The 19,485-nt window shown below is 42.7% G+C and overlaps 11 non-coding genes across 11 annotated transcripts; 6 read left to right on the plus strand and 5 right to left on the minus strand.

Annotated features, from left to right (window-relative positions):
• The first annotated feature begins 3,397 nt into the window (after positions 1-3,397).
• On the plus strand, positions 3,398-3,471 carry TRNAN-GUU (transfer RNA asparagine (anticodon GUU)). The gene has a single exon. It is a non-coding gene; the product is annotated as a tRNA-Asn (tRNA).
• Positions 3,472-8,204: 4,733 nt separating this feature from the next.
• Positions 8,205-8,276, plus strand: TRNAG-UCC (transfer RNA glycine (anticodon UCC)). Its single transcript has one exon. It is a non-coding gene; the product is annotated as a tRNA-Gly (tRNA).
• Positions 8,277-8,696: 420 nt separating this feature from the next.
• On the plus strand, positions 8,697-8,781 carry TRNAY-GUA (transfer RNA tyrosine (anticodon GUA)). Its single transcript is given in 2 exon segments — positions 8,697-8,733; positions 8,746-8,781. It is a non-coding gene; the product is annotated as a tRNA-Tyr (tRNA).
• A 370-nt stretch (positions 8,782-9,151) lies between these two features.
• On the minus strand, positions 9,152-9,224 carry TRNAV-CAC (transfer RNA valine (anticodon CAC)). The gene has a single exon. It is a non-coding gene; the product is annotated as a tRNA-Val (tRNA).
• A 3,818-nt stretch (positions 9,225-13,042) lies between these two features.
• Positions 13,043-13,127, plus strand: TRNAY-GUA (transfer RNA tyrosine (anticodon GUA)). Its single transcript is given in 2 exon segments — positions 13,043-13,079; positions 13,092-13,127. It is a non-coding gene; the product is annotated as a tRNA-Tyr (tRNA).
• A 275-nt stretch (positions 13,128-13,402) lies between these two features.
• On the minus strand, positions 13,403-13,475 carry TRNAV-CAC (transfer RNA valine (anticodon CAC)). The gene has a single exon. It is a non-coding gene; the product is annotated as a tRNA-Val (tRNA).
• Positions 13,476-16,073: 2,598 nt separating this feature from the next.
• TRNAV-AAC (transfer RNA valine (anticodon AAC)) lies at positions 16,074-16,146 on the minus strand. The gene has a single exon. It is a non-coding gene; the product is annotated as a tRNA-Val (tRNA).
• Positions 16,147-16,450: 304 nt separating this feature from the next.
• On the minus strand, positions 16,451-16,523 carry TRNAV-AAC (transfer RNA valine (anticodon AAC)). Its single transcript has one exon. It is a non-coding gene; the product is annotated as a tRNA-Val (tRNA).
• A 533-nt stretch (positions 16,524-17,056) lies between these two features.
• On the plus strand, positions 17,057-17,128 carry TRNAG-UCC (transfer RNA glycine (anticodon UCC)). The gene has a single exon. It is a non-coding gene; the product is annotated as a tRNA-Gly (tRNA).
• A 606-nt stretch (positions 17,129-17,734) lies between these two features.
• Positions 17,735-17,819, plus strand: TRNAY-GUA (transfer RNA tyrosine (anticodon GUA)). The gene is given in 2 exon segments: positions 17,735-17,771; positions 17,784-17,819. It is a non-coding gene; the product is annotated as a tRNA-Tyr (tRNA).
• Positions 17,820-18,186: 367 nt separating this feature from the next.
• On the minus strand, positions 18,187-18,259 carry TRNAV-CAC (transfer RNA valine (anticodon CAC)). Its single transcript has one exon. It is a non-coding gene; the product is annotated as a tRNA-Val (tRNA).
• Between the last annotated feature and the right edge of the window lie 1,226 nt (positions 18,260-19,485).

A 19,485-nucleotide genomic window follows, 5' to 3' on the forward strand; every position in this document is an offset into this window, starting at 1 on the left:
ATCAATTCAGGTGTCCTGATTTCAGAAATACCTAATTTATATAGATTTTCCATATTTTCCCAGCACATATAGGCAACATACTATAAGGTGTACATTACTTTATACAAAGCCGTTAAATTTTTACATTAGGTATGATGGGACTGCAACTCTAATTTTAAACAAATAAAACAAAAACACCCACAAAGGTATATATTTCTGTAAAGCAGACAATCCAGGCTATCCTATCAGGGGTATTTGGCCACCAATCACTGTCAAAGGTGGCCACAGAAATTAGTTCCTGCACTTTTTTCACCACCGCGTCTTAGTATTTTGTAGTATTCTTAGGATTTTTTGTACAGGGTATGTGTTACGGCAGAGAAATCTATCCTAAATTGTTCAGCCGCCTCTCCCGATTACGGAAATACCCCACATGCCTAGTTTTTTTGTGGTTTTCTGGACATTACAGGGCACAAACGGGACCATGCGCGTTATAGATTCCAAACGTGAAATTTTCACATTTTGCTTTAGTAGACCTATGTTTCATTTGGGGCGACGCCGGCTTCTGCTGCCAGGGGGGAGTCCAGGCTGTCAAACGACAGCCTGGTCTCCCGTGCAGTGGCAGGGATGTGTCCCTGACGCTGCACGAAGGGCTAGGCGTACCGGTACGTCCATAGGGGTTTCTTAGTGGGCGTTTTTTGGACGTCCCGGTACGTCTATAGGGGATTGAAGGGGTTAATGCCCAAACCTTCAAAAATAGCCCCGGATCGTCATCCCTCCTCCAAACTTTAGAGCTGGCGCTACGCGTTATGGCAGGTTCTCCTGGCATCCACCAAACCCAGATTCACTCACCAGACTTCTACATAGCAAAGCACGAGTCATCACTCCACAGATGTGCTGATGCTGGTTCCAGAAGCGGTTTGGAGCTCTGTAATAAGGGATGTTAGAGAGCACAGGCAACTTTTACACCTTACGTCCTTCAGCACTCGGCGCCCCCGCTCTGTGACTATGCGGTTCGTGGTTAAGTTGATATTGATATAGACACATGAAATTGAGGCTGAAGGAAGTATTCTATTCAATCCAAAGGTTCATTACAAAACTAGCATTGAAGACGTAATTCGAAATATATGTGAGATCTCACCAAAAATAGTCACATATAAATACAAAATACGTATTCATCAAAGGTTCTGACAAAAAAATCCAGAATAGACTAGGATAAGCAGCCCTAAAAAAAGGATTAAGGTAATTTAAGTAATTGAAGTCCAAATCGAAAGCCATGGTTTAAGTTTTCTAGAAAGTCAGCAAAGCCCAACTCCAAAGACTCAAAACCAAAAAGAAATATCAATGTAGATGATGGTTTAAGGAGCTACTATCCTGTAGTGAGCAGGACAACAAGCGACTGGTGAATGAACAAACTCACTACATAAAGATCATAACAGCGGATAATAGGCGAGATAATACAGGAGGAATGCAAATGGAACGAGGTAAAGACGAGGATCATGGTGAGGATGACATGACATAGACATGATAAATAATGAGGGGAAAGTGTGGGATTAGAGGGTCAATTCTCCATCGTAAATGTTAATTATTTTTCCGTATTAGGTGCTTCATGTCCAAAGAGATCCATTGTTCAATAACCCCATCTCCACATGTGAGGAAGGCTTCACGCAATTCTTGCCGTCCCCAGACAGACAGCACTTCTCATCTGCCGTGCAGTCCGAGTCCCGGCTGCAGAGAACGGCCGCACACTGCAGGCTTCCTACCGCATTCACCTCACTCAGCGGGCAAACGCCACCGGGCTCTGCGATAATCAGGAGAAATAAATCGCAACAAAAAACACCAATTTATAGAAAATTCACACACTGCGAGCACGAGACGCGCCGGTGGCCGCGTTACCTTCCACAGGATCCCAGCAGCTTTTCCCACAAATGTTACAGCACTTCTGTTTGCCAGGACAGCCGGTGTCATTCTGACACTGGGGGTCCAGCAGCGGCAGCTTACACTTGGCTAGGATAGGGGGGCAGCGCCCTGGTCTCACTGGAAAGATGGAAATCACTCATATTAGTCAATTCTGGTGTAGTTTTTACTAGGAATCTAAAAATGGACATATTTATCAGGACAAACTAGATTATCTCTGGTACAGAAACAGGCCATTGGTTTCAAGGTGACAACCTCACTATGCCCCAAAATAGCACCCATTTTGCCTCCATATACCGATCAGCCATTACATTATGACCATCTGCATAATATTGTGTAGGTCCCCCTTTTGCCACCAAAACAGTAAAACAGTCCTGACCCGTCGAGGCATGGACTCCACTAGAGCTCTGAAGGTGTGCTGTGGTATCCGGCACCGAGACGTTAACAGCAGATCCCTTAATATGGACTCATAATATCTGTGTGGATTTAATCTTAATATATATAGTTGTATAATTTCAGTCTGTATTGTTTCTTAACTCACATTATGGTGCGAACGTCCGTAGTTGTACACACACTGGTGCGAGGTATTATCTCTTACCTTGGACGGGGGACACACACTTCAGGCCACAGTTGGAGCAGCAGCATTTCTGGTCTCTGGGACACTGGACGTCGGTTTGGCACTCATCGGGTCCAGGCTTGGCCAGCGGGCAGATCGCAGGATCAAACGGAGGACACACATTTAGTAATCCTAGTAATCCGGAAAGAAGAGTTTATGGGTCAGGGATGGATGGAAGATGAACAGCTTGTTCAACTCGGAATTACTGACTGGCGAATACACGTCTTAGAACAATAGAAAGACCAGTATCACCTTCCTCCCACCAGTTATTGTGTAATTTTATCTTGATAGGTCCTGGGATGTAGAGCTGCTGGTCCTGATGACTTTCCAATAACAAGATTGTCTGGTCTTAAAATCAGGGATAATTTTCTAAAAACAGAGGGTCCCAGGTTCCCCCATTTGGGGTATCACTCAGGCTTAGGCCTCCCATCTGCTCACTGAAGTCTCATGCTTGATGAGGTCTGATACATGCTGAGGAACACCTGCTGATCTCTAGCTGGGTTATACAGATGGACACTGATGTCCTTCATCTGCAACACTTGCAGTGTCCCAAAATTCACTCTACAATTACATATATGACTTCATAAATGGGATTAAGGCAAATGTATGCTTATAATGTAAGGAATTTCTCAGAAATAATACTAGGATATGAGATCATTTCTCAGCACTCTATGGTGAGGATGGAGGATATCTGCCCTCTGAGTCCACGACCTGAGAGGTGAGCTGAAAGTCCAACCTCTTGTGAAATAAAATTGTGACCCCCCTCAGTGCTGAACACCTTGCTTTTTGCAGCATTCAAATATTTTACATAACTTTTCTGCGAGTTGCACCCATGCACAGAACGTGCTGAAAGACTCATAAGCAAACAAGCGCTCTCCAACACAAACAGTCTCTGTGGCGCAATCGGTTAGCGCGTTCGGCTGTTAACCGAAAGGTTGGTGGCTCAAGCCCACCCAGGGACGTGTAATGCTTTTTGATCTGTGTCCTGTAGGATTGGAAAATATAATTTAACATATTATCAGATCCAATAAGTCTGTGCAGACCTTCATCAGTCCTAGTCTTGGATTCAGAATAGCTTCTAGCCTATCTGCCACAGGAGCCACCACCTGTCTGCTATTCTGTAACATTAAAGGAACATGATTTAGTGGTTAGTGGGTTCATGGAAAAACCAGCCCACAGGTTCACTTTCCACTCTCACTGATGTCACAGAGCAACCCCATGTTACCCTGAAAAGTTCACCCCGTGTCCCCAACACTGCAATCACCAAGTAAGTTTTTTTAAAAAAAAACACCTAGCAAAGCTTTGGCAACCCCATAAACTACTCCAAGAACAGAAAAGCCCAGTTTAGCTGAAAAACATAAAATGTCCAAATTAGAAAAATGGTAACGTGAAAAGTCTCAGAAAGATACGTTTTCAAAATTACAGCTCAAAGACAAAACTGATTAATTTTATATTTAATCTAAATTAAAGGGTGTCAGTGCTTTTATACAAAAATATCAGTAAAAAGAAAACAACAAAAAGAGAACACAAAACAGCATTAAAGTAAACAAAGAAAAACACAAACAAAAAACATCCGTGGGAATCTCCAGATGTTAAAGGTCTCTTGTCAAAAGATGTAAGGAATTTCCTTTCTAAAGGGCTGGAGCACTAACTGTCTGTCCAATTCCCAGGATCTCCGCGTGTCCCTTTTACAGATTACAAGATGCCATCTTTCCAATGAGAATTGCTGCTCCAACAGAAATCCTGTATAGTGATGTCCGGATCATGAACGAATCGTTCATTTGATCCGGTTCTTTTTAGTGATCCGGATGAATCGGTTCAGTAGACTGAACGATTCATTTGTAGCGGTTCAGTCTGTGAATCATTCAGCTGTAACCTGATCCTAGAGCTGTGAGTCATCTGCAGAGCACTCAGACACAGACTCTGGGGTCAGGTTACAGCTCATTAATTCACACAGGAACGATGACTCATAGAGTCAGAGAGTCGTTCAAAGAGTCGAATGATCCGAAGACTCGAATGATCCGAAGACTCGAATGATTCGAATCTTACAGGGATCCGGATCTTACAAGGATCCGAATCTTACAGAGATTCGAATCATTCAGAGAATATCACTGATACCATACTTTTATAAATAAATACATTAATAATGTTCACACTGCCCCCAGGATTTAGATTCCCCTGAGTTTGCCCCCCTTTACCTATAACTGCACCTACAGTTAACTTTATTAACTTAATTAAATTAACCCTCAGTCATCAGCATAAAATTAACCCTTATACCCCATCAACCATAACTGCCCCTGAAATTAACCGTAAAGATCCCATTAACCATAACGGCCCCTGAAATTAACCCTAAAGACCCCATTAACCATAACGGCCCCTGAAATTAACCCTAAATACTCCATTAACCATAACTGCCCCTAAATTAATTGCATGTACTCCAGATAAATTACCTAATAAATTGGTATGGTTGATGGGGTCTTTAGTGTTAATTTGGGGGCAGTTATGCTTAATGGGGTGTTTAGGGATAATTTAGGGGCAGCTATGCTTAATGGGGTCTTTAGTGTTAATTTAGGGGCAGTTATGCTTAATGAGGTGTTTAGGGTTAATTTGGGGGCAGTTATGCTTAATGGGGTCTTTAGTGTTAATTTAGGGGCAGTTATGCTTAATGAGGTGTTTAGGGTTAATTTGGGGGTAGTTATGCTTAATGGGGTCTTTAGTGTTAATTTAGGGGCAGTTATGCTTAATGAGGTGTTTAGGGTTAATTTGGGGGCAGTTATGCTTAATGGGGTCTTTAGTGTTAATTTAGGGGCATTTATGCTTAATGAGGTGTTTAGGGTTAATTTGGGGGGCAGTTATACTTAATGGGGTGTTAAGGGTTAATTTTAGGGGCAGTCATGGTTGATGGGGTGTTAAGGGTTAATTTTAGGGGCAGTCATGGTTGATGGGGTGTTTAGGGTTAATTTAACGGTGAGGGTTAATTTAATTAATTTAATAAAGTTAGCTTAAGGTGCAGTTGCAGGTAAAGGGGAATGTAAATCCTGGGGGCAGTGATTATTAATGTATTATTTATAACAGTATGGTGACATTCTCTGAATGATTACAATGCCAATGAAGGCAGAGAGTCGTTCAAAGATCCGGATCTTACAATGATCCGGATCTTACAGTGATCCGGATCTTACAGTGATCCGGATCTTACAGTGATCCGGATCACTGTAAGATTCGGATCCCTGTAAGATCCGAATCTTTGAACGACTCTCTGCCTTCATTGACATCACTGGAGGCAGGGGGGAGGATTCATAATGAAAGGGGCGGGGCCAATCGTTAGTGTGCCTGCACGGAGTTACTGGAAAAAGGTTACGACCTCAACCGCTTGCATTGAATGGCTTCCTATTTCATTTACTGCCAAGCCTTTCCTTTCCCTGCTTTAAGCTCATTTCCCCGTCATTATTCAGCTTCCCCACTTTACTTCCTAAGAAGGAAGCTTCACACATAACCCAAGAAGTTCAAACATGGGGTATGCTGTAGTTGTATGGGAGTGAGGCATGCTGGGAAATGTAGTTTTACCGGAGTGAGGGGTGCTGGGAAATAGTGATGGGAAGTTCGGATCATTAAAGTGAATCGGATCATTTCGATTCGTTCACTGAAATGATCCGATTCATGATCCGGATCTTCGGATCACTCAGTGTGCCTGCACGGCGTTACTGTTTTCCAGTAACTCCGTGCAGGCACACTAACGATTGGCCCCGCCCCTTTCATTATGAATCCTCCCCCCCTTCCTCCAGTGATGTCAATGAAGGCAGAGAGTCGTTGAAAGATTCAGATCTTACAGGGATCCGAATCTTACAGTGATCCGGATCACTGTAAGATCCGGATCATTGTAAGATCCGGATCATTGTAAGATCCGGATCATTGTAAGATCCGGATCATTGTAAGATCCAGATCTTTGAACGACTCTCTGCCTTCATTGGCATTCTAATCATTCAGAGAATGTCACCATACTGTTATAAATAATACATTAATAATCACTGCCCCCAGGATTTACATTCCCCTTTACCTGCAACTGCACCTTAAGCTAACTTTATTAAATGTATTAAATTAACCCTCACCATTAAATTAACCCTAAACACCCCATCAACCATGACTGCCCCTAAAATTAACCCTTAACACCCCATTAACCATAACTGCCCCCAAATTAACCCTAAACACCCCATTAAGCATAACTGCCCCTAAATTAACCCTAAACACCCCGTTAAGCATAACTGCCCCTAAATTAACCCTAAACACCCCGTTAAGCATAACTGCCCCCAAATTAACCCTAAACACCCCATTAAGCATAACTGCCCCTAAATTAACCCTAAACACCCCGTTAAGCATAACTGCCCCCAAATTAACCCTAAACACCCCATTAAGCATAAATGCCCCTAAATTAACACTAAAGACCCCATTAAGCATAACTGCCCCCAAATTAACCCTAAACACCTCATTAAGCATAACTGCCCCTAAATTAACACTAAAGACCCCATTAAGCACAACTGCCCCCAAATTAACCCTAAACACCTCATTAAGCATAACTGCGCCTAAATTAACACTAAAGACCCCATTAAGCATAACTACCCCCAAATTAACCCTAAACACCTCATTAAGCATAAATGCCCCTAAATTAACACTAAAGACCCCATTAAGCATAGCTGCCCCTAAATTATCCCTAAACACCCCATTAAACATAACTGCCCCCAAATTAACACTAAAGACCCCATCAACCATACCAATTTATTAGGTAATTTATCTGGAGTACATGCAATTACTTTAGGGGCAGTTATGGTTAATGGAGTATTTAGGGTTAATTTCAGGGGCCGTTATGGTTAATGGGGTCTTTAGGGTTAATTTCAGGGGCCGTTATGGTTAATGGGATCTTTACGGTTAATTTCAGGGGCAGTTATGGTTGATGGGGTATAAGGGTTAATTTTATGCTGATGACTGAGGGTTAATTTAATTAATTTAATAAAGTTAACTGTAGGTGCAGTTATAGGTAAAGGGGGGCAAACTCAGGGGAATCTAAATCCTGGGGGCAGTGTGAACATTATTAATGTATTTATTTATAAAAGTATGGTATCAGTAATATTCTCTGAATGATTCGAATCTCTGTAAGATTCGGATCCTTGTAAGATCCGGATCCCTGTAAGATTCGAATCATTCGACTCTTCGGATCATTCGACTCTTCGGATCATTCGACTCTTCGGATCATTCGACTCTTCGGATCATTCGACTCTTCGGATCATTTGACTCGACTCTTCGGATCATTCGACTCGACTCTTCGGATCATTCGACTCGACTCTTCGGATCATTCGACTCTTTGAACGACTCTCTGACTCTATGAGTCATCGTTCCTGTGTGAATTAATGAGCTGTAACCTGACCCCAGAGTCTGTGTCTGAGTGCTCTGCAGATGACTCACAGCTCTAGGATCAGGTTACAGCTGCATGATTCACAGACTGAACCGCTACAAATGAATCGTTCAGTCTAGTGAACCGATTCATCCGGATCACTAAAAAGAACCGGATCAAATGAACGATTCGTTCATGATCCGGACATCACTACTGGGAAATGTAGTCATGAATATCATGTAGGTTCCACCGGCCAGAATATTCTGTGATTGGAAGACACAGATACACAAAACGAGCTCATCTTCACATCAAGCGTTGGTGGTATAGTGGTGAGCATAGCTGCCTTCCAAGCAGTTGACCCGGGTTCGATTCCCGGCCAACGCATATCTTTTTCTTTCTTTTCACCGCACTGCTTTACATGTTTTGAACAAGTCGTCATTCTCCCCAATGATAAAATTATCTATTATTGTCAGTAGCATTACCGAAAATATACATAAAAAAATTACAAAGACACAGCTTTAAGATTATGGTATTGTTAATGCCTTACATAGATTTCTATATTAATGAGAATACTAATATTATTATTAATAATAATATGCGCAGTAGGGGAATGGATTAAAGGAGACACACCAATAATAAAATGCTCAGTAGGGGAATGGATTAAAGGAGACACACCAATAATAAAATGCTCAGTAGTGGAATGGATTAACAGACACACACCAATAATAATATGCTCAGTATAAGTATGGGGGGGGGGACACATTAAAATCTATCACATTCAGGTTTCAGGCAGCCCTCGTCAATCCTTCGATAGCTCAGCTGGTAGAGCGGAGGACTGTAGAGAGCATCAGACATCCTTAGGTCGCTGGTTCGATTCCGGCTCGAAGGACATTTTTTATTTTTTATTTTTTTTACGTGCAAATTGGGCTTTTGTTGTTGTCTCTGTTAGTTTGCAAACTCGCATTTGACGCTCCAGACAGGAGAGTGTTTTTCGGTTTATTCAGGGGTTCCTGCACTTTGTGTGTCTGCAGTAGGGATCTGGAACAGTAAATATGAGTTTTGCTTATTTCTGTCTGTGTACTGAAAATGATTTAGCGATGGCTGTCTTTTGATGAGAGCGCACTTAGTTTATTTCATACATGCTGTAAACGAAAACAAATGAATCACTTATATTTCGGCTATTTGTGATGGAAAATACGATGCCGATAATGAATTAAATCACAATGCAGCTGGTGATAGTAAAACATAAAAAAAAAACCTGTTTCTGCCCGGTTTCGAACCGGGGACCTTTCGCGTGTGAGGCGAACGTGATAACCACTACACTACAGAAACTCCACATACATGGCAACTGACCCTGTCTGACCCAGCAGCCTCTATCATTCTTTCCCTGCTGTCAACACACGGAGACTTTATTAAGAGAGACCGGTACTTGCAAGTAGGGCGCGCTGGATTGATACTCCAGGGGGGGGGGTGGTTTAACTCTAGAGAGGGGTGGATTTAAATCTCATTGTTGCCAATCATTTTCACTCACCCCCTGGATGAGTTTTCAACATTGTATAAAACCCGCAATATATTCTGCCTCAGGTGAGATCAGGCCTATGTTTGGGGCACAGGGTTTGCACTCTGCATGTCAGCCTGGTTTAGACGGGTGGCAGTTTGGCATTGACCCCCCGGGGGGCAGATCATTGAGCCAGTTACAGGGGAGACCTCTGGTGTCTCCACTTTCCCAATCGGGCAGAAACAGCTTTTTATGATTCTTCTATCACCAGCTGCATTGTGATTAATTTAATTGCTAGTAGCTGCCACCATTTATCCAAGAGCAGCAGTTTCTCAGTGTAGTTGGAGAGATGTTTGTTTGGTCTCACTGTGGTTTCCCTTTTGTTTACTCTCAATGGAAAGTTTAATGCCCAAACCTTCAAAAATAGCCCCTTGACCATCATCCCTCCTCCAAACTTTAGAGCTGGCGCTACGCGTTATGGCAGGTTCTCCTGGCATCCACCAAACCCAGATTCACTCACCAGACTTCTACATAGCAAAGCAGGAGTCATCACTCCACAGATGTGCTGATGCTGGTTCCAGAAGCGGTTTGGAGCTCTGTAATAAGGGATGTTAGAGAGCACAGGCAACTTTTACACCTTACGTCCTTCAGCACTCGGCGCCCCCGCTCTGTGACTATGCGGTTCGTGGCTGAGTAGTTACTCCTAGAAGCTTCCACTTCACAATAAAAGCGCTTACAGCAGACTGGGACACATCTAGCAGGGCAGAAATTTCACAGACTGACTTGTTGCAAAGGTGCCTGAAAGCATTATACACAAACTAGAACATTTTTTAAAAAATCAGCATATTTTTGAAAAGAAATTGTAATAAAAATGACTTGCTTATACTTTTAATTATAGGTAAGAGTCTTTATCTGACTTTCTTGTTGACCTTTCTGTTAGGTTGATATTGATATAGAACCTTGTATGCTGTATTAATGAAATTAGCCACCAGGAATAGGATTCTATTTTATTCCAGGTAGCCAAAGGTTCATTACAAAACTAGCATTGAAGACGTAATTCGAAATATGTGTGAGATCTCACCAAAAATAGTCACATATAAATACAAAATACATATTAATCAAAGGTTCTGACAAAAAATCCAGAATAGACTAGGATAAGCAGCCCTAAAAAAAGGATTAAGGTAATTTAAGTCATTGAAGTCCAAATCGAAAGCCATGGTTGAAGTTTTCCAGAAAGTCAGCAAAGCCCAACTCCAAAGCCAAAGCCTCAAATATAAAAAGAAATATCAATGTAAAAACATAAAGATCATAACAGATAACAGCTGATAATAGGCGAGATAATGCAGGAGGGATGCAAATGGAACAAGGTAATGACGAGAATGATAAATAATGAGAGAAAATGTGGGATTAGAGGGTCAATTCTCGGTCACAAAGCCGATGTGCTAATTATTTTTAATACCATGTATTAGGTGCTTCATGTCCAAAGAGATCCATTGTTCAATAACCCCATCTCCACATGTGAGGAAGGCTTCACGCAATTCTTGCCGTCCCCAGACAGACAGCACTTCTCATCTGCCGTGCAGTCCGAGTCCCGGCTGCAGAGAACGGCCGCACACTGCAGGCTTCCTACCGGATTCACCTCACTCAGCGGGCAAACGCCACCGGGCTCTGCGATAATCAGGAGAAATAAATCACAACAAAAAACACCAATTTATAGAAAATTCACACACTGCGAGCACGAGACGCGCCGGTGGCCGCGTTACCTTCCACAGGATCCCAGCAGCTTTTCCCACAAATGTTACAGCACTTCTGTTTGCCAGGACAGCCGGTATCATTCTGACACTGGGGGTCCAGCAGCGGCAGCTTACACTTGGCTAGAATAGGGGGGCAGCGCCCTGGTCTCACTGGAAAGACGGAAATCGCTCATATTAGTCAATTCTGGTGCAGGATTTACTAGGAATCTAAAAGTGGGCATATTTATCAGGACAAACTAGATAATCTATGGTACAGATTTTGGATCAACCAATAGGAACAGGCCACTGGTTTCAAGGTGACAACTCCACTATGCCCCTGATTAGCACCCATTTTGCCTCCATATACCGATCTGCCATAACATTATGACCACCTGCATAATATTGTGTAGGTCCCCCTTTTGCCACCAAAACAGTCCTGACCCGTCGAGGCATGGACTCCACTAGAGCTCTGAAGGTGTGCTGTGGTATCCGGCACCGAGACGTTAACAGCAGATCCCTTAATATGGACTCATAATATCTGTGTGGATTTAATCTTAATATATATAGTTGTATAATTTCAGTCTGTATTGTTTCTTAACTCGCATTATGGTGCGAACGTCCGTAGTTGTACACACACTGGTGCGAGGTATTATCTCTTACCTTGGACGGGGGGGACACACTTCAGGCCACAGTTGGAGCAGCAGCATTTCTTGTCTCCGGGACACTGGACGTCGGTCTTACACTCATCGGGTCCAGTTAATATTATCAGGGTCTGTGGCTGTTCTCACTGTCTTTGTTTTCCCAGGCTGAAGGTAGGAAAATTACAGCCTGTCTAGTTCCGCTCAATTCCCCAATGCCCATTTACATGGAGCACGCATAGGCCTCCATAGATTGCATTGAAGGGGACTGTGCACCTTTTAGGACATGGAGTGCTAGGATATGAGATCATATCTCAGAACTCTATGTTGAGGATAGAGGCCACAAAGAAGGACAAAATAAATTGCCCCTTAGTTTCAGATATCTGCCCTCTGAGTCTGCAACCTGAGAGGTGAGCTGAAAGTTCAACCTCTTGTGCAATAAAATTGTGACCCCCTCAGTGCAACATCTTGCTTTTTGAAGCATTTAAATATTTTACATAAATATGCACCCATGCAAAGAACATGCTGAAAGGCTCATAAGCAAACAATTGCGTTCACTGCTGTCTCTGTGGCGCAATCGGTTAGCGCGTTAGGCTGTTAACCGAAAGGTTAGTGGTTCAAGCCCCCCCAGGGACGTGTGAAACTTTTTGATCTGTGTCCTGTAGGATCGGAAAATATAATTTAACATATTATAAGAGCTAGTTGGTCTGTGCAGACCTTCGTCAGTCCTAGTCTTTGATTCAGAATAGCTTCTAGCCTATCTGCCACAGATACCCACAGGAGCCACCACCTGTCTGCTATTCTGTAACATTAAAGGAACATGAGAATACAAATAATATTATTATTAATAATAAAATGCTCAGTAGGGGAATGGATAAAAGGGGACACACCTATAATGACATGCTTAGTAGGGGAATGGATTAATGGGGTCACACCAATAATATGCACAGTAGGGGAATGGATTAAAGGAGACACACCAATAATAAAATGCTCAGTAGGGGAATGGATTAACAGAGACACACCAATAATAATATACTCAGTAGGGGAATGGGTTAAAGGAGACACACCAATAATAAAATGCTCAGTAGGGGAATGGATTAACAGAGACACACCAATAATAATATACTCAGTAGGGGAATGGGTTAAAGAAGACACACCAATAATAAAATGCTCAGTAGGGGAATGGATTAAAGGAGACACACCAATAAGTAGGTGAATCGATGACAGGAGGACACATTTAAAACTATAATACGCCAGGTTTCAGACACAGCCCTTGCCAATCCTTCGATAGCTCAGCTGGTAGAGCGGAGGACTGTAGAGCACATCAGGCATCCTTAGGTCGCTGGTTCGATTCCGGCTTGAAGGACTTTTTTTTATTTTATTTTTTTTACGTGCAAATTGGGCTTTTGTTGTTATCTCTGTTAGTTTGCAAACTCGCATTTTACGCCCCAGACAGGAGAGTGTTGTTTAGTTTATTCAGGGGTTCCTGCACTTTGTGTGTCTGCAGTAGGGATCTGGAACAATAAATATGAGTTTTGCTTATTTCTCTCTGTGAACTGAAAATGATTTAGCGATGGCTGTCTTTTGATGAGATCGCACTTAGTTTATGTCATACATGCTGTAAACGAAAACAAAAAAAGCTGTTTCTGCCCGGTTTCGAACCGGGGACCTTTCGCGTGTGAGGCGAACGTGATAACCACTACACTACAGAAACACTACATATGTGGCCCCCGACCCAGTCTGACCCATGATTCAGAGAGGAGCCTCTATGATTCTTTCCCTGCTGTTAACACACTGAGACTTTATTAAGAGAGACCGGTTGATGCTCCAGGGATGTAGGTTTAACTCTAGAGGGGGGTGGATTTAAATCTCATCGTTGCCAATCATTTTCACTCACCCCCTGGATGACTAAAGTGAGTTTTCAACATTGTATAAAACCAGCAATATATTCTGCCTCAGGTGAGATCAGGCCTACGTTTGGGGCACAGGGTTTGCACGCTGCATGGCAGCCTGGTTTAGACAGGTGGCAGTTTGGCATTGATCCCCCGGGGGGCAGATCATTGAGCCAGTTACAGGGGAGACCTCTGATGTCTCCACTTTCGCAATCGGGCAGAAACAGCTTTTTAGGTTTCTTCTATCACCAGCTGCATTGTGATTAATTTAATTGCTAGTAGCTGCCACCATTTATCCAAGAGCAGCAGTTTCTCAGTGTAGTTGGAGAGATGTTTGTTTTGCCCCAATTAAGCTGTTTGTCACTTCTGTAGAGTGTCACTGTGGTTTCCCTTTTGTTTATTCTTACTGAAAAGTGAATGAACATACTCATTACATAAAGATCCTAACAGATAACAGCTGATAATAGGCGAGATAATGCAGGAGGGTTGCAAATGGAACAAGGTAATGACGAGGATCATGGTGAGGATGACATGACATAGACATGATAAATAATGAGGGGAAAATGTGGGATTAGAGGGTCAATTCTCCATCATAAATGTTAATTATTTTTCTGTATTAGGTGCCTCATGTCCAAAGAGATCCATTGTTCAATAACCCCATCTCCACATGTGAGGAAGGCTTCACGCAATTCTTGCCGTCCCCAGACAGACAGCACTTCTCATCTGCCGTGCAGTCCGAGTCCCGGCTGCAGAGAACGGCCGCACACTGCAGGCTTCCTACCGCATTCACCTCACTCAGCGGGCAAACGCCACCGGGCTCTGCGATAATCAGGAGAAATAAATCGCAACAAAAAACACCAATTTATAGAAAATTCACACACTGCGAGCACGAGACGCGCCGGTGGCCGCGTTACCTTCCACAGGATCCCAGCAGCTTTTCCCACAAATGTTACAGCACTTCTGTTTGCCAGGACAGCCGGTGTCATTCTGACACTGGGGGTCCGGCAGCGGCAGCTTACACTTGGCTAGGATAGGGGGGCAGCGCCCTGGTCTCACTGGAAAGACGGAAATCGCTCATATTAGTCAATTCTGGTGTAGTTTTTACTAGGAATCTAAAAATGGACATATTTATCAGGACAAACTAGATTATCTCTGGTACAGTAACAGGCCATTGGTTTCAAGGTGACAACCTCACTATGCCCCAAAATAGCACCCATTTTGCCTCCATATACCGATCAGCCATTACATTATGACCATCTGCATAATATTGTGTAGGTCCCCCTTTTGCCACCAAAACAGTAAAACGTCTGTTCGCTGCGCTCTCTTTTCTTAGACTCTTCTGACTATTACAGCCCCTAACTAGTCCAGAATTCCTTTTACCTCCCAGGTTCACCCAACCCCTCTTTCCAGAGATTTACAGTATGACCCAATTATGAAGGAGATAGAGAGTCTATGTGAAGATACACACATATATGTTAAAATACATCTCCTGCTTCAGGTGTTTGACCCCCTGAGGTTATCCTAGCTCTGTTGGAGCTTTTGTTCCAAACCCTTTGTAGTGCAAATGACCTAACATTGTAAAACCAGATATCTCACCTTACAGGAACCCAAATCTTCCCAAAAATATTATGTATAAAATGTAATGTCCCATTTTAAAGGCATCCTTCATTTCTTACAGCAGCATTTCTCAAAGTGCATGGCCTTCCCAGGCCAAGTTTCGCCATGCGAGTCTATTGGTCGCCTGTAGGGGAGGTCCCTGCAGGTGACCAATAGAGTCTTTTGCACGACCCTTTAACTCCTGACGGCGAACCTCACGGCACAATTAAAATTGTTATTGAATTTTTCTGTCCAATTTTGGTGTGTTACTTACTTTTAATAAAAGTGTGGTTAACACACTAAAATTGAATAAAAAATCAACAACAATCATGCCCAGGCAGCCAGTACATGCTGTCACTTTTCCCGCTACAACTCCTTTTCCTCCTCTTCGTTCTCCCTCTTGGCTCTTCTTCTTCTGTGTCCTTCCGTTGCAGTGAGCGTGGAAGGCAGTGGGCGCAGCTTCAGTGTTGTGCGTCAGGATATGACATCAAATCCCGGCGCATAACATCAGTTGCCGCACGCAGAGCGCGGGAGCAGGATCGGATGTCTGCATTAACAGACCTCCCGCTCCCTTGGTTGGCTTTAAGCCAGTTAGAGGGAGATCCTTGATCACCCCAACAGAGGCTGCGCCTCTACGGCGGACATTACTGTTCGTCTTTGGAGGGGTGCCGGGGTGGTGGCACCCCTCTGAATAGCGGCACCCAGGGCGGATGCCCGCTAGGTACGCTACTGACTATAAGTTGTATAAGAATCATAGTGAGGTATCCTTTCTAGGAAAATAATAACGGATTATATTACAGGGCAGCTGGTTGAAAAAAAAAACATGTTTCTGCCTGGTTTCGAACCGGGGACCTTTTGCGTGTTAGGCGAACGTGATAACCACTACACTACGGAAACCAACATGCACAGCACGCCTTCCGGTCTGTAAATGACCCGTAGACGGGGCGATCTGCAGCAAACCCAGTCTCTGTTTGGACAATCAATCACACTCATATCATGCCCAGACAGCCAGTACAATGACTTTATGGTGCTGCAGGGGATTCTGGGTAGCCATGCGCTCAGCAAGGAGCTCATTGGGAATATACATAGGGGCTTTGCTTATAACTGCCTCTGAAAATAAACGGAACTGTAACTAAAACTTTACATGTATGATACAGAACATAATAATAACGGATTATATCACAGTGCAAGAGGAAAAACATGTTCCTGCCCGGTCTCGAACCGGGGACCTTTCGCGTGTTAGGCGAACGTGATAACCACTACACTGCAGAAACCGACATACAATCTCTCTTTTCCGGTCAATCATTGACCCACAGACAGGGTGATCTGCAGTTGTCTCGGATTGGACAATTTGACAAATTACCCCAAATAATTGACAGCTGCTGCTGCTGAGTCACCTCAGTGTGAGTGAGGGACTCACTGCCCGGTCACGAGGAAATCCCGAACAAACTGCATATCCCTGAGCGCTTTACGGCCTCAACCGCTTGCATTGAATGGCTTCCTATTTCATTTACTGCCAAGCCTTTCCTTTCCCTGCTTTAAGCTCATTTCCCCTCATTATTCAGCTCCCCCACTTTACTTATTTCACTTCCTAAGAAGGAAGCTTCACACATAACACAGGAAGTTCAAACATGGGGTATGCTGTAGTTGTATGGGAGTGAGGCATGCTGGGAAATGTAGTTTTACCGGAGTGAGGGATGCTGGGAAATGTAGTCATGAATATCATGTAGATTCCACTAGCCAGAATATTCTGTGATTGGAAGACACAGATACACAGATACACAGAACGCGCTCACCTTCCCATCAAGCGTTGGTGGTATAGTGGTGAGCATAGCTGCCTTCCAAGCAGTTGACCCGGGTTCGATTCCCGGCCAACGCATATCTTTTTCTTTTTTTCACCGCACTGCTTTACATGTTTTGAGCAATTAAGTCGTCATTTTCCCCAATGATAAAATTATCTATTATTGTCAGAGCTCTTTGACCGAGTAGCATTACCGAAAATATACATACATTTTTTTACAAAGACACAGCTTTAAGATGATTATATTATTAATGCTTTACATAGATTTCTATATTAATGAGAATACTAATAATATTATTAATTATATTAATTATTAATTATAATATTATACTAATTATTAATAATAATATGCTCAGTAGGGGAATGGATTAAAGGGTACACACCTATAATAACATGCTTAGTAGGGGAATGGATTAACAGAGACACACCAATAATATGCACAGTAGGGGAATGGATTAAAGGGGACACACCAATAATAACATGCTTAGTAGGGGAATGGATTAAAGGGGACACACCTATAACATGCTTAGTACGGGAATGGATTAACAGATACACACCAATAATAATATGCTCAATAGGATGGATTAAATGAGACACCAATCATAATATGCTCAGTAGGGCAATGGATTAAACGAGGCACATTATAATCTATTATGTTCACGTTTCCGAGTATTACATATCAATCCTTCGATAGCTCAGCTGGTAGAGCGGAGGACTGTAGAGAGCATCAGGCATCCTTAGGTCGCTGGTTCGATTCCGGCTCGAAGGACATTTTTTATTTTATTTTTTTACGTGCAAATTGGGCCTTTTGTTGTTATCTCTGTTAGTTTGCAAACTCGCATTTTACGCCCCAGACAGGAGAGTGTTGTTCGGTTTATTCAGGGGTTCCTGCACTTTGTGTGTCTGCAGTAGGGATCTGGAACAGTAAATATGAGTTTTGCTTATTTCTCTCTGTGAACTGAAAATGATTTAGCGATGGCTGTCTTTTGATGAGAGCGCACTTAGTTTATTTCATACATGCTGTAAACGAAAACAAATGAATCACTTATATTTCGACTATATGTGATGGAAAATACGATGCCGATAATGAATTAAATCACAATGCAGCTGGTGATAGTAAAACATTAAAAAAAAACTGTTTCTGCCCGGTTTCGAACCGGGGACCTTTCGCGTGTGAGGCGAACGTGATAACCACTACACTACAGAAACACTACATACGTGGCCCTGGACCCAGTCTGACCCATGATTCACAGAGGAGTCTCTATGATTCTTTCCCTGCTGTTAACACACGGAGACTTTATTAAGAGAGAGAGGTACTTGGAGGTAGTTGCCAATTGTTTCTCATTGTTGCCAATCATTTTCACTCACCCCCTGGATGACTACAGTGAGTTTTCAACATTGTATAAAACCAGCAACAAGCATTGATCCCCCGGGGGGCAGATCATTGAGCCAGTTACAGGGGAGACCTCTGGTGTCTCCAAGTTCGCAATCAGGCAGAAACAGCTTTTTAGGTTTCTTCTATCACCAGCTGCATTGTGATTAATTTAATTGCTAGTAGCTGCCACCATTTATCCAAGAGCAGCAGTTTCTCAGTGTAGTTGGAGAGATGTTTGTTTGGTGTCGCTGTGGTTTCCCTTTTGTTTATTCTTACTGAAAAGTTTAACCCCTTCAATTCCAGGGGTTTTTGGTACCTCAGAGCCCGGAGCAATTTTGCAATTTTTGCGCTATGTCGGTTCAGTGATAATTCTCTTTTCCTGTGAATAGGGTACCCATATAAACTATATATTGTTTTTTCAAGGAGAGATAGAGCTTTCTTTTGATACCATAGTTGGATGATTAGCTGGAAATTTAGCAAAAACTAGCAAAAATGTGACATTTTCCCTCTGAATCCTCACAAAATGAGGTAAAGAGACAGAAAATTCCATCCAGATTTATCAATTCAGGTGTCCTGATTTCAGAAATACCTAATTTATATAGATTTTCCATATTTTCCCAGCACATATAGGCAACATACTATAAGGTGTACATTACTTTATACAAAGCCGTTAAATTTTTACATTAGGTATGATGGGACTGCAACTCTAATTTTAAACAAATAAAACAAAAACACCCACAAAGGTATATATTTCTGTAAAGCAGACAATCCAGGCTATCCTATCAGGGGTATTTGGCCACCAATCACTGTCAAAGGTGGCCACAGAAATTAGTTCCTGCACTTTTTTCACCACCGCGTCTTAGTATTTTGTAGTATTCTTAGGATTTTTTGTACAGGGTATGTGTTACGGCAGAGAAATCTATCCTAAATTGTTCAGCCGCCTCTCCCGATTACGGAAATACCCCACATGCCTAGTTTTTTTGTGGTTTTCTGGACATTACAGGGCACAAACGGGACCATGCGCGTTATAGATTCCAAACGTGAAATTTTCACATTTTGC

The sequence above is a fragment of the Sceloporus occidentalis genome, unplaced genomic scaffold (genome assembly GCF_023333645.1).
Source record: "Sceloporus occidentalis isolate IW3139 unplaced genomic scaffold, rSceOcc1.0.p SCAF_111, whole genome shotgun sequence".
NCBI classification, from domain to species: Eukaryota; Metazoa; Chordata; class Lepidosauria; order Squamata; family Phrynosomatidae; genus Sceloporus; species Sceloporus occidentalis.